Below are 12,725 nucleotides of genomic sequence, written 5' to 3'. Positions count from 1 at the left end.
TACGATTTTGGAGTTTCTTCTTTGTGAACCGGTTGAACCAGTTCACCAAATCGGACTGAATCGTTCGAAATGCTTCGCATCACCAGTAAGCACTAATAATAAATTATTCACTTTTTTTTTAAATTGGCTAACACTACCTCTGAGTCTAAATTAACTAATATCCCGGAGTAGCTAATTCATTTGCTCAAACAGTACACTGAAGTGAGAAATGATAATGAACACGAGCAGATCAGCGTGCCGATGCCCACTGCTGGAGCCTGTGTGTTGTGCCCCCCTGACAGATAATACATACCCTAGATGAAAATCGCTACTGGATCGCCTAATCCCAACCCCACCCCTAATCCTAACCCCTCCCCGACAACTACTCCAAGTAGAGTGTACGTGCGTGCAGCGTGTGGGTTAGAGCAGTTCTCGTTCTCGAGTCAAGAACCGGTTGCGTCGGTTTTCGGATTACCAGTACCTACACTGAACCGAGAACCGTTTCTTTCTGTTACGTCCTATATGAGAAATGATGAAAAGAGATACTGCGCATGGCTGATTCAGCGTGAAGCTACCGAACAGTACATTATTGCCTTCTATAGCTGTGTCCAAAAGTGAAGTGCACGGACTCCGAAGTGCGCATTTGAAGTGCGACTGCGTTACAGCGTCGCGATGTAAGCTGACTTCAAATGCACCCTCTGTTTCCCAGGAAAATTTGCCCTGCGTCTCTATGTCCATACTATCCATCCTAAATAGTATGTGAGATTAGAATAAGTGTGTCCAAAAGCATGCTGAAAAAAGTATGCCAAAAGTCCCCGGATGGTCTACTATTTCAGGTCGATTTTTGAAGTGTGGATCTGTGCACACTCTAATGGCTAAAATTGCCCACAATCCATTGCGCTTTGGCAAAAGATTCGATCCAGAACTACAAACACAAATAAAACGTGTTTTAAATAAAACTACAGAAACTACAAACGTGGTAGATGCACGCGATCGGCGGTTAGAGGTTTACAAAAAGGGGTTTGGGTTACTAATAATCAACCTTTAACCTGGTGAAAATATTTATTTATTGTTATCAGTATTATATTTCATCTGCAACAGCAATGTAAGCTTTTGTAAACATGCATTTGGTCGTTAGCTTTTAAATGCATCATTATGGAGAAAATGAGCAGAGTTCTCTGCATGAAAGACCCGCAACTGGCAGATCAACGAGCTACTTATTTTCTCTCCAGTAGGGTAGGAAGTTAAACTAAATTAAATGTGGAGGATGTTAACTGTGACAGGATGATTGACGGGCCAGTTTACAGTGACAGGGTGTGTGTAACAGGTACGACAGAGGGGTCCTTTAAAGAAGCAATTGTATGACGTTATAGTAGCCTATGTCCCAAAGCTCGCCTACTCTTCTACTACTCACTCAAAAGTGTGTACTTTTTCTTCACCAAAAGAGTACATACTTTAAGAGCGTAGTATAAGTAGTCACATTGAGACGCAGGGGAAGTGTACATCTGATGGACATTTTGCACCCTGCCATATCCCAGAATCACTTGCATGCAGATGACGATGGAATTTGTTCATAGAATATGTAGGATTAAAGTTCTGACAGATGACGATGAAATTTATATTCAAAGTGTGTTTTCATTTACTCAAATACCTAGCGAACAAGTAAACAAGAGCCAGTTTCTTTTTTAAGACAAAGCCCACAAACAATAAGACAACCATTATATAAGACTATAGTCTTTCTCTTTGTTGTGTTTTTGTAGTGCTGTCATGCAAGATATGTCTACAAATATTTGAACCAAACTTTAGCACTTCAGTATTTTGTATGCGTGTCCTGCTGTGTCATATTTTCTAATGTTAAGATTGCAAACCTCTCTTTGTATTTTTCATAAGTGTATCCATTTTCTCTTGTTTAGGACTATTCTGGAGAAAAGGAGCCTGCTGGGGAAAGACACAAGGATGTGCTGTTTTCTTTCAAATCAACGCATAAATACACTTATTGAAAACGTATCCTGACACGGCTGACACAGAAGAACGTAAGCTGCCTGCATCCAGCTCATATTGTCCAAAATGGCGCTATGTTGATTTGGAGAGACAGAGGAGACAAATTGTTGAATAAAGTAATTATTTTTGTTTTCTTCGTGTACAAAAAGTATTGTCGTCGCTTCATAACGTTATGGTTTGAACCACTGATGGCAGATGGAGTATTCTGACGAAGCTTATCATACTTTCCTGGACCTTGACACTGTTATTTATTTGGCTGTCTATGGGACAGTCACAAGCCTCCCAGTTTTCATCCAAAATATCTTAAATTGTCTTCTGAAGATGAACAAAGCTTTTACGGGTTTGTAATGACATGGGGGTAAGTGATTAATGACAAAATTTTCATTTTGGGGTGGAGTAGCCTTTTCAAAAATACCAAGTAAGCAAGTTAACAGACCGATTTTTGCTGAAATTCATTGTGCAGTGGTTGTTAACAGGCATGGTTTATTTGCTCTGCCTTAGGATTGCAAATGTCCTGGGACAGGTGAGGGAGTGAGTGGAGTTGCTTAGGGAGGATATCAAACTCCAGAGAGAGACAGAGGAGAGAAGAGCACAGGAGAGCAAGGAGAGAATTGAGGGACTGTTTTCTCTTCTTGAGAGAATGCTTAACAAATACATTATTTATTAGCCATTCTCTATTAACCAAGAGAAAACCGTGGAAAAACTAGGTACATTGCGATTTTTCAATATCTTTTTTTAATGTCACATTGTCAATGAAACAATCTAATTTCTGTAATTTATTTTTGTGATGTAAGTTCAAAATGAAATGAATAAGTTGTATACATTATTAATTTTTGTAGTGTAATTTATTTGTAAATGAGCCTGAGTACTTTCTGTACAGTTTGTATTTTTTGTTTTGCATATTCACATGTGTAAATAAAAGAGAAGTAATTATGTACATTGTTAATTTTTTTTAATGTAGCTTATAATTTTTTCACAAAACATTCTTCTAAATGTTTTTTTTTGTCCTGTAAATATATTATATATATTTCTTATACATTAAACCAAATTGTTCTATACATTACTGAAGGTACTTTTTTACAACTATTTACAACATAGCTTAGGTTTAACATCAGAAAACCAACATCAGTTTTGATCCCAGCCCTGCCTCCAAGTGTTCTGGGGTCTTCAGGAGGTGAATCTCTTGGCGAATGGCCAGCACCTCCTCAGCGACTTGGAGGACAATGCGGTGGACTTATTGTTCTGAAAAAAAGAATTGGTCAGGATGGTTTTGCATTAATATTACTGCTGCACTGATGTGTATGTTGCATTTTACTTCTGAATATGCTCAAGGTTATTAAATTTAAAGGGTTAGTTCACCCAAATATGAAAATACTGTCATTAATCACTCCCCCTCATGTCGTTTCAAACTGCTAAGACCTTCGTTCATCTTTGGAACACAAATTAAGATATTTTTGATGGAAACTGGATCTGTGTGACCCTGCATAGAAAGCAATGCAATCGAAATGTTCCCGAGTCCAGAAACGCAGCAAGGAGATCTGAGAATTAATCCATGTGACATCAGTGGTTCATCCGCAATTATAAGAAGCTACGAGAATACTTTTTGTGTGCAAAAGAAAAAAAAACGACTTTATTCAACAATTTGTCTCCTCTACATCACCGTGGTGCCATTTTGGAGAATATTTCAGCAGCGTCACGCCGATACGTTGTTTCCGTTCAGATCAAATTACAACAACATAGGAAACAGTACCGGCAGTGTGAAATGATGCGGTGTTAGAATGTTATGAGTAGGTCTAATCTAAAGAAAAGATCTAAGAGAAAGCCATTTGCTCAACTATCCCTTAACCGTCCTTATCCTTAAGCCCCCCCCTCCCTCCCTCCCTCTCTGGCTATATGGCCTAGGTCACTGAATGTTGACTCAGAATGTTAGGAACTCAGCATTTTATTACATCTCAAGGATTCATGATTTTAATTCTTTCATGTTTATAATATTTATTTCGTGAAGGTTTGTATTAATTTTCAGAAGATTTACCACTTTTGTGGCAACATTTCAACCGTATCCAACTATTTTTTTCCCCCCAATAATGTAATTTTTCAAACTTGTACTTGGTTACCAAAGAGACAATAATATAAGTAAATCGCACTTTTGAGATAAAGCATGAGACATGTGATGTGTGAAGAAAACATCAAATCATACCTCACAGTTTGCTATTAATCAGTCTGGCTTCTGGTATCTTGCTTAATGAAGGCAGTTCAAAAGCCATTTTGTGATTCAGTGCCATGGAAACACACCTGCACATGTGTGTAATTTTCAACAGTGCGTTATATTGTGTCCTTGCGATACTCTTATGCTTTATACTCTATATTTATGAGCAGAGCGGATGATGATGTCATGGACATACTCAAGTAAAAAACAAAGCTCAGGGTTGTGTCCTTGCGATACTGGGGTTCTCCCTATCAAGGCTGGAGCTAAAGACTGCAGGAGTTGAGAACCCCCGTTCTAGTAGTTACCAGCAGCAGCAGTGTCACCTTTTGCCCCTGTGCATCGAGGACTCATTAGAGAGGGGGTGGTCCCTCTCAGTTGAGATCTGGTCTAGTGCCCTAGGTATGTGCCTGGTAGGCCTGTTCATTAATCCAGCTCTGAATGCACAGATGCATCACATCATCATAAATAGTATGACCACGTCTGTACTCAACACACACACACACACACACACACACACACACACACACACACACACACACACACACACACACACACATACACACACACACACACACACACACACACACACACACACACACACACACACGTTGGGTTTCCATGTTTATGGGGACATTTTATATATGTAATACTAATGATTTGTATACTGTATAAACCTACCCCTGACACAAAACTTTCTCCTGTTTTAGATAAAAACTTAATTCTGTATGATTTGTAATCTGTTTTCCACAAAAAAAAATATGTCCCCACAAGGTCAAAAATGACTGGTATTACTATACTTGTAGGGACATTTGGCAGCAGCCCCAAAATAAAATGTAATCAATAAAAAAAAAAACAAAAAAAATATTATTTATTATATTATGAGATAAGTAATATAAATAGATAAAGTACAAATAAGTATACATCATAGAAAGTATACATAGTAGTATTTGTTGAATCCAGAAGGGATTTACTTGTACTGTACAGTAATGAGAAGGAGAGTTTTTGCAGCACCGTAATGAAAATAGCATATGTATATAATATACTTAATTATCAAAGGAAAAATGTAAATTGCATCCCACTATAAAAGTTAGGCTTCATTGCTTAATGTAAAACTTAATCCCCCTCCCCCCCCCAACCCTGATTGTGAGCCTAAAACAGATATTTCCTGAAAAGTTATCCCGCAGTTCTGATTGGTTGATAGGAATGTTGTTCCAGGATCAACAAGGATGTTGATTCAGGAACATGTTGTACTAGGTGAAATCAAGCTCACCGTGAATAAATATAGATTTAAATTCAAAGAGACAGGAAAGTCTGTGCATGACCTGATCGCTCTTAAAAAAAAAAAAAGAAATAATGGATAGACGCAAAAAGATATGTTGGAATGTATTGGGATGCTGGGGAATGGGATAACTGGGTCTAGGTTATGGTTTTAAATACTTTCACACACATATTACGCAATGTGATTACAGTTTAGATGTTGCTGTGGAAAAACTTGCCGGTGCACAGGAATACCTTCTCTTACCACAAGAGGGTGTGCGTGTGCGCGTGTTTCTCCCAAATGCACAAGGGGTTTTGCATTTTTTTTCAGTTGTATTTATTAGTCTTGTGTGTGTTAGGAGGTGTTTTTTTTAGTGTTGTATTTTTTGTTTTTTTGTTGAAAGTGTTGTGTGTTGTCATTAGTATAGTGCCCTGTGTATACAGGCACACACTCTTAATGTTGAAGTGCTTAGCAGTTGGTGTGGATTACAGGCTGTGTGTGTCTCTAAAGCCTGTTGTAGTGATGACTGATGCATCAGATCTGCTGTCTTATGCAATATAATTCTCCACACCACACCAATTAAACACATGCAGTTTTCCATTTGGAGTTATAAGCACGTGGAACATTTATTTAAAGGAACAGAAGACACTGTTTATATTGTCTCACAAGCATTCAAAGGGACAGAAATCTGTTTTACATAGATAAACTTGCTCTGGATTTTTAAAATGCACTATGCAGAAAACATCACAACAACACTCGTTCTCTAAATAAATGTGTATCTGTGTGTGTTGCCATGCAATGACTCATAACACATATCTGTTATGCAGGTTATCTGAGAGCTCAAGCACATTAATGATGCTGGCACATAATGGTGAAGATTCTTCATAAGCTTCCAGGAGACAGACGGGGGGTCAAAATAAAATCAGCTGACAACCCACCCCACCAAAACTGCACGTGGATACACATGCTCTTCAAGATGGTGCTTAAACAAGATGAACAGTCATGTTCCAATCACTCCTATAATCATAGTATAAAGACTTATATAACCAAACTACAACTATTTTTAATAATTTCAGTTTAAAATGTGTTCATCGATGGACTATGAGGCCCCAGCTTCTTCTTTTTTTCTGGCATGCATCAAAAAAGTCTTCACACTTCAGTTAGAATTTGCACATGTAATTAGAATTTTGATTTCTTAAAATCACTTTTTATCTCAAAAATACATCTGAAATACTAACAATTTCTACAACATACAATCTAATTATTAGTTATGCAGCATGTAATGTCCAATAATCAGAAATAAACTCCAAATCTGAGTTTCCAAAGCTGATATGTGAGGAAGAGTGTGGCGACATTTGCAGCAGCTGAAAAAACCAACAGCAGAAAGATGAGGACAAGCAGGATTAAAGGATCAGTGGAGGGGTGCAGAAGCCCCCCATCACCACCAGCACCAGCACCTCTCCTCCCTCTCGTCCTGTTAGTCTCTCGTCCTTTGGCTCTGTTTATTTAGTTATAAATATCTAACAGCCGTCAGTGTGACACCAGCACATACTGAGAAAAATTACCATGATTACGACTAGAATAAAAGGATATCTTTTAATTAGTGCAAGATAAGTAAGATAAATAAAGTGAGAGACAGAAAGAAATAGAGATATTAATGCATTCGAACAAGACAGTGTGTCCTCCTGATGATAACATTTTTGGCACAAAGTCACAGAACGCCGAAGCAGACAGCATGTACCAGAGTCACAGCACAGCTTCACCCTTCTGTCCTTTTTGAAGCACTCTGTTCTACTGACGAACGCTTCTGATGTGATTTGTTATAGACTAGACTTGTTTGTCATCCATCAAAAAACGCCGAAGCAGATATATTATTTATTTCAGAATTCAATTACTCTGTTCTTTCTCAAGCAAAAAAAAAAAAAAAAAAATGAACCTTTTAATTAACACACTGTAAAAATGGCCAGGGATTGTTGCAATGAAATATAGTAAAATGGGCGCAGACTAGGTCATTTTCCCTTATAATATACTACTGTAAAACAACAACAGCAACAAAAAACAACCAGACAGATAATACTGGAACACCCATAAACTGAGCTTTTAAGTGTTTTAAGGGTTGCTATAAAGAACAAACTAATGACACAGTGGCACAGACTGCCTCTTCACATTCCATTCCTCTCCTCTTTTCATTTCCCATCCCAGAACTGATTATCATATTACAGAACCTATGCACAGTCCTTGTTTGTATGCTTTTAATGATCAATGTAATATAAATGGGCAAAAATATTCTTTTAATCAGGGGCATTTAAAAGGTTTGTCCAGTGAAAAGCTCTCTAGAAACCTGATTTATACTTTGAGGGTCATGTCGGATTTGGCAAGAAATTCTTTTTTATTTGATTCATCCTATCGTGTTTACATTATGTCCGTAAAAAAGAGATCACTATGACAACAACATATTATGTTTTACTACGATTACTATTATGTATGTGTGCACCTTTAAAGAAGAAAGTAGTGCCGTGTTAATAAATTGATGGCAGCTATGGAAGGAATGATCTCCTTTTCTGATTAATATTGCCATTCTATTCTATTTCAGGAAAAATAGCTCCTGTTTCTCACAGTCTTTCTTTCTTTCTTTCTTTCTTTCTTATTAATAGTAATATAAAAGCAAAAACAAAACAAAATTGATTTTATACTAATACAACTTTATTGAAGTGATAAAGTTAAATAGCAAATATCAACTATCAATGAATTCAACGACAAATACCAACTGTCAATAAATAGTGCAATTCTTATTTGTTAATCATGTTTTAACAAAAATAAAAGTTTTCTCTTTTACATCTTTTTTTTTTTTTTTTTTTTTGCATAAACTAACCTTGACAGCATGTTAAAAACATCCACATGAGCTCAAAATAGAACCTGTGCACATTCAGTTAATGGCAACCGAACAAAAAGTGCTGTGTTTTTAACATAATCAATACAAAACAAGCAATTACTATTTACAACTCAAATTCACAAAGCATTATTCTTGTCATCAAGATCATTATCAGGCTCATCAGCTTTCTTATTGCCATCATGAACATCATTTCATCATTTGAAGTTTCACTCACTGCACATGCTGTTTGACTATCCCTAAAAAACCTGGTTTCTACTTGCTTACCCCCTCTGTCTCATCCTGCCTTTTGTATCATTATTTAATAACGTCCATACAGTCTTTAAATCATATTTGTCTTTCTGCTTTTCAGCCCCTCTGGGCCTCCTGAGATATGGATCGGCCCAGGGCTCTGGGTGCTTTAGCAAAACTCCATTCGCATGGGTTTGACGGGTGGCAGGTCCCTGGTGATCTGTTCCACTGGTCTCTTATCTGGACAGGCTCCGTCGGGAACCCTGGCGGGAGGCAGATCTTGCAGGGTGTGTGGGGCTCCACGGCCCAAGCGGACACACCAGTTCAGCAGGGCTTGAAGATGGGCAGGGGCAGGCTGTTCCTGTAGGGTAAGAGCTGGTGCTTCCTTACACCTGTGTCCATGGTGCCCCACTCTGACAACACCCCTGATGGGCAAGCCTGATTCAGAGGACGCGCCTGCCAGTAACGGGACAGGGACTCCCGGCGAGAGTCGTCTGACATCAGCATCGATTGGCTGGACAGGGAGAAAATTAGATAATTATGAATGAAAGTTTTGACATTTAATTGTGTGCTTAAACATATTTTATGCAAGCTACACTGCTAAACCTCAATATTATTTTAATAAACATTAATTATAATAAAGTATTATTATTTATTTTAAATCTAGATGCTTAAATCCACATAAACTGAACTACATAAGATAGATTTGTTTATAGAGAATATTTTTTGATTGAAGCTTATGTATTTTCTTACGTCACTGGCAAATTGTTGTTTTAATTTTTTGGGATACATTTATAACAACATTTTGTGACTTGTTTCTAAACAAGGGAAAAATATATTTGCCAGTGTAATTCAGCAGTTATCTGAAAATAAGTGTGTCTCCTTTTTTTTTTTTTTTTAGCAATTTTGCTGCTGAGGGAAATTGACTATTTAAAATCCTGACAAAAAATATTAATTAAGTGGTGTGTTTTGATATTATTTTTTATTAAAAATAAATCATAATCTGCTTTAAAAGATTTAGAATGCTTTAATAGAGATCCTTGACATTCGATAAATTCTAAAAAAGAAATATCTTCCATCTAGTTGTATAGACATGAATGTCTATGCACTCACCGATCCTCAGGTTGAGTCTTCATATTGATGCTGCGCCCAGTTAGCGATGTAGCTCTCTTTCTTATTTGGATTTTCCTCCCTCACATTGCAGCTGAGCTCGGCTCCAACCACGCATCCACCTTTCTTCTCCAGGACTGTGGACATCTGCATCTTCAACTTCTGTTTGTGAGCGGCTTAAAAACCTAAATGTCAGTCAGTGATCTTAACTGATTTACAATACTGTTTTAAAGACTCTTCTTGAGTTTGAGGGAGGATTCGTCTGTCTGTCTCTTGCTCTGTGTGCCGGAGCGTGTGTCAGACTTTTATAGAGCTCTGCTGCTATTTCTGTCTGATGGAATCACTCTGTACTTTGTCTACAATGATACCGGACACTACAACACACCACATAGAAAACATTCACACACACACACACACACACACACACACACACACACACACACACACACACACACACACACACACACACACACTGTAGCACAGCACTGGAACATGCGTATAAGACCTAAGAAATCCCCAGCAACTCACATTTCCATGACACATTATAAACATATCTATCTATCTATCTATCTATCTATCTATCTATCTATCTATCTATCTATCTATCTATCTATCTATCTATCTATCTATCTATCTATCTATCTATCTATCTATCTATCTATCTATCTATCTATCTATCCATCTGTTTCTTAAGTTATTATCTGAATGGATTATGTTGCTGATGCTCAAATGCTTGATCACACTATCAGCATGACATTTGTTCCTCCATGAGCTTATTCACGGACATCAAAAGGCTTTCAATGGAAAGTAAACAGTGTTCGGATCTGGAACCAGAGAGATTATAAACATGTGGCAGCAACTGTTCTGTACTAATCTTCTTTTGCAAATATAAACCCTTAAATAAACATTGTTTAATAAAAGAAAAAAAAAACTCTACGATATGCTGCTGTATTTATTTATTTGTTTATGTATGCAGATTAAATATATGTTGTTGCAAAGTTGTAAAACTATGATCAATAACTAAAAATGTTTCGATACGTAACTTTTTTTTCTCTCTCTTCTCAAACAACCACTATAAAACATAGTTAATATGGAAAAGCATAGTCATAGCATGTGTTCAGACCAAGTGAGCGCCGGCGCTGTATTCACTCATCAGATGAATATAGTGCTGTGTGGACAGAGGTTGTGGACAGTCATATTCTCGTGTTACACATACATTCTGTCCCCTGTCTGTCATTGACTGCTCTCTCAGTGACGCACCGGGCGATTACAGGAACTGATCTCACCCTTGTGCCGTCCTCCTCCTGCAATGTGGCCACTCAGCACTCTATGGTATGGAAATTGGTATGGAGTTACACAAGCATGAGAACCAGGAAATGTCACATCACTCCAGTAATGAAGCTGGTTCTGTAGATTATGACATGCACACTAAATTTGTTTTCCTGTCATTGCATGTTCATACACTATCCACAAAAAGTATCTAGCAATACTTCAATATAAATGAATGTCATTGCATAACATTACAAATGAGTGCAGTAACATTTATTTTAAAGCATAAAATCCTTTTTATGTATGGTTCAATAAATAAATACGAAATTAGGATTTTTATATGGTAGTATACAGTAGTAATTAGACATTTTTATAAGGTTGTATAGGTCTACAGGGTCCCTATAAATTTTTATTTGTATTTGTTTTTTTCATGAACATCCTAAAAATCATATAATTTATGTATTAATAATAATAAAAAATCTTATAGACAAACACATAAAAAGAAAAAGAAATTCAAATGATTTTTCACAAACCCAGTTATGAACAGAAACAAGAATACTCAACTATATCCATAAGTCAATTTCTTTTATTTTCAGCTATATCAGACATCATACCAGACAAGCAACATACAAGACAGGACAAAATACACTGAGCCATTTTAACCTAGTGATTCAGTTAATGGACAGTCACCACATCAAAAGAATTTACAATATATATATATTTTTATCCCAGCTCCATAATTGCACATATACAGTAGGCCTATATAAGAACACATCTGATACATCACCTATATAGTATATTGATTGTATTGTAGCTTTCCATGTTTAGGAGATTCAACAAGAAATAAAATAAGAGAAAAGTTTCCTGATTCAGAAAACAATGTCACTTTCTAAACAGAGAAAAGATAAATGTTATGCTACTACACATATAAATGCAAAATACACTATTGATATTATTATTTATGACAGTTATTTTGGTAATAAATTTATAAAGATATTTTGTGTACTTGATTATATATTACATCTTTGTCATTAAATAAAAATATGCTGGTTTTATATATTCAGGTACATAATTATGAACAATTCTTTATTTTTATTTTAAACTTAATTTAAAATAAAAAATAATTGATCTGTAATGCACAACGCTGCTGCTCTAGTGCAAGAGATGTTACAGTAACTATGATCAAAAAATAGATAAAAAAATGTAAATGATAAAAAAGATCACAAGAGAACAATACTAGGGGTGCTACTAAGGAACTCATTGGCATACATAACTATGAATAATATTTCCACAAGTGACAGACCATTATAATGACATGACCATTTGCCCTAAATATTTGACACATTAGCATTGAAATTAAGTCTATTAGTCTGTTCTTCCTAACAGAATTGTGAGGTATTGGCTGGGTTTGTCTTCTGTAGTCATTAGCACTAATTTGTCATATTTAGACAATGTGCTAATTTTTCATGCTCAGTCAGGGGCTCTGCCTCGTATTTGTTCACATTTAAGAGTGAAGCATAAAGCATTAGTATGCAGCTGAGTGTTAGCCTGGCCATTTTCTCTCTCAAAAAACGTGTTTTAAAGTCTAGTGAATTTTAGTGTTGCACCACATTGTTTACATTCGTGATTAAAAGATCTATTAATAACAACGTCAAAGGTCATTATGTCTAGTCTAGATAAAAATGTAAACATTTATCATGATGAAAATGACATGCACAGCGGTCCTAAATCATATGTGGACTCTTAAGTCACACTTTAAAATGCATGAACTGACTCCGAGG

The 12,725-nt window shown here is 36.4% G+C and overlaps 1 pseudogene; it reads right to left on the bottom strand.

Annotated features, from left to right (window-relative positions):
• Nucleotides 1-8,129: 8,129 nt before the first annotated feature.
• LOC109057145 lies at nucleotides 8,130-10,030 on the bottom strand (annotated as a pseudogene).
• Between the last annotated feature and the right edge of the window lie 2,695 nt (nucleotides 10,031-12,725).

The sequence above is a fragment of the Cyprinus carpio genome, chromosome B3 (assembly GCF_018340385.1).
Source record: "Cyprinus carpio isolate SPL01 chromosome B3, ASM1834038v1, whole genome shotgun sequence".
NCBI classification, from domain to species: domain Eukaryota; kingdom Metazoa; phylum Chordata; class Actinopteri; order Cypriniformes; family Cyprinidae; genus Cyprinus; species Cyprinus carpio.
This window is presented reverse-complemented; position numbering and strand designations above follow the sequence as displayed.